The sequence below is a fragment of the Cotesia glomerata genome, linkage group LG6, assembly GCF_020080835.1.
Source record: "Cotesia glomerata isolate CgM1 linkage group LG6, MPM_Cglom_v2.3, whole genome shotgun sequence".
Lineage (NCBI taxonomy): Eukaryota > Metazoa > Arthropoda > Insecta > Hymenoptera > Braconidae > Cotesia > Cotesia glomerata.
Genome location: NC_058163.1, coordinates 6,245,579 through 6,248,733, shown reverse-complemented (window position 1 = coordinate 6,248,733; position 3,155 = coordinate 6,245,579).

The following is a 3,155-nucleotide window of genomic DNA, read 5'->3' as shown; positions in this document are numbered from 1 at the left end:
CAATAATGTATAATTGCACGCTAAAATAATATAAAATAGGTATCAAATATTCAAAAGAAAAATTTTCTCAAGGTGAGAAAATTTTTTTCTCAGCTAAAGTAGGTATAGCGCTGCTTCCCTAAAGTATCTAAAAATCTTGATCAAATATAAAAATTTATTGTATCAAGTATTTATGATAATTTGAATTAAGAAAAAATGACTTCCATCAAGAATAGAATTTCAAGAAAAATTTTTACTTCGGCCAACACCACTTCGGTCTTCCTTCAGGCACCCGAAAATTTTCTTAAGCCAAGAATTTTGTTCTCCAGTCAAGAAATTTTTCTTTCTGTGTACAAATTTTGATCGTGAATCATAAAACAAGAACAAATTAATGACAATTGAATCAAAAAGATATGATTAAATTTTTAAATTTCATTTAAATTAAAAATTATTTTAATGAAAAAAATTAAAAAGTAGAAAACAAGATTTTTTTGCCGATATCTGAGTAGTATTAGCTATCTTCAAGCTGTACTTAGAAAAAAATTTATATATATGGCTGCAGAAAAATTCTCTATAAGCAAAAAAAAAAATTAATTACAATTTAATAAAATAATACGCTGCAATTTTAATTTCACAGAATCCTATAAATCAAATAACGAGATTAAAAAATAAATTGAGTTGAAAAATTAATTTTTTCGAAAGTTACTTGCTTATTTCTCCATTAAGACTTGAAAAATTTACACCATAATTCTTTAAAACTACTTTTTAGTGTAAAAATAGCAATTTAATAATTATAAAAAAAAATTTTTATAAATTCAGTGATAATTTTTCTTTGTAACAGTGTGCTATTTGTAAATCATAACTTTTAGGTACATTTTAATGTAACAAAACTATAGAACTTTGATATTTAGGCCATAAAGGCACGCAATAAACAAAAATATTTTACGGTTTTGATTTTTCGTCTTCAAGTAAAACTAAAACCCCGAATGAAATAGAATAGAACATTTTTGCCTTTAGTCATCGCACATTGTTCTCAGTTATACCTGCAGCAGGCTTATACTCTAACTTAGCAGCTCTAGTCACATCATATGGTTTCTAGTCTGTATACTAGCACATATATATCAGTAATAGGTTCCACATATCGAAGAACTAAACGGTGAATCCTTTTTTACTGCACAGCCCAAAGATGAGCCAGATAGCTAGAGCTAGGCCATAATATGTCTTTGTCTATTATACTTTTCCGCGTCTTATTTTTCTTTACTAACCACCGGCTTAACATTCACGTTTGCTTTATACTGAGATTCATTCTTACCTGTACGACCTGCACGTATTTAATTCCTTTGTGCTTTTTTTTGCTCCGATGAACTACCGAGTCCTTTCTTTATCTTTTTTCTATTTTTCTATCCTCTTGACTCTATTGCGCACCAAGTTATTAATACTTGACGGATTTTTGAATTCTTTTGGAATTGTTTCCTGGATAATTGGTTTATTTGAGCATTTTTTTCTCGAAGAAATTTTCAAATGTCCGGGGGGATGAGTTGCATTCATATGTGTGGACATTTACTCGGACAAGGGGACAATGGACAGACTAGAGTTCTTTGACCTCAAAATTTTGACAGTGAAATTTTATTGTTTGTCACTTTTATATTTTTCTGATAATTTTTAGTTTCCTAGAAGAATTTTGGAAAATGTTTGAACTCTAAAATTATTTTTTTATAAAAGAAAATTCTTGGTGTGTTTGTTGAATGAGTAATTATGGATCAAAAAACAATTTTGTTTGGAACTATCATTTTAGATTAAAAAAAATGACAAAAAAAAATTTTCTTCCTTAATTAATAAAATCATTTATAAAAATCAAATGTACTTAGCCTAAAAAAATTTTTCAGGGGACATCAAATTCAAAAATTTGTTTTCAATAGCATCATTAGATCCATTATTCCTTTTTACAATTTGTTCAATATCGAAAAACGTCTGGCAGCTGTTCCTTTTTTTAATTTTTTCAGAAAATAATATTTTACAGTAAACTCAAGCACAGACAGAATATCTTTAAAATAAAAATTATTATAAAGATTAATTTAAATTATAGAAAACAAATTAATCTAAAAATTCACTTGAAAAAATAAAAATATTTAAATTCATAAAATTTGTTTTTACAAAATATTTTATATACAAAGCTTATTAATAAAATTTTGTATTAAATTTAAATTTTAATTTTTTTAACAACTTCCATTAATTATAAATTTTTTTTTATTGTATTCAAGTTTTTAATAAGCATTTTAAAATAAGTTGACCGTTATTTTGCAATAAAAAATTTTTTTCTTAAAAAAATATTTCAGTAACAAATTTTTTCAACAATATTCTTAGCTTGATATCAACAAAAAAATTATTTAAATGGAAATTAAGGAAGTATTCTAGTTTATTGACATAAATTTAATTAAAAAAAAAATACTTTCATTCTCTATTTTTTTACGACATATTTTTCAGTTTTTTTTTTAATTTTTCCGAATTTTTAACATTAATAATAAAAAACATTGACATTACTCCGGTAGGGACTATAGAAAAATATTTCTAAAATTTTAAATAAAAACACTCGCTAAAAAAATAATTATGGATTATATATATCAAAATTTATTAGATGTTCGCTAGACCCAAAATTGAAAAATATTTTTTATAAAAAAAAAAAGTCATTTTATTTTTATCGAAAGGTGTTAATAAAAAACCTCTGATCGATTCAGATTAGGTGGATAATAGATTAATATATAAATTGAAAAATTAATATGATTATAACCCAAAAACGATCCCTAAAATAAAACCATCAGGCGAATTTTAATAGAACTAAAATAAAAAAAAAAAAAAAAGGATGAATGTATGTGTGTATAAATAAGTACGAAGGTATTCGGATGTATGAAGCTCTTCCCCTTGATCTCTTGAAATGTGCATGCACCGCTTACCGGTAGTACCCCCGTCGAAATAAAACGTCGTCGGAAGGAAGCTGGTTTATTTTTTGTGCCTTACCGATTATATACGACGTAAAAAAGGGGAGTACATACTTATAAGAGCAAAGGTGAGCCGGTCGGAGAGAGAAGGAATGAATAAAAATAAAAGACAAGCATAGAAGAAAAAATAAAATAAAATGAAGAATGAGAGGTAACCTCACCTTTCGAAACACCTGGCTA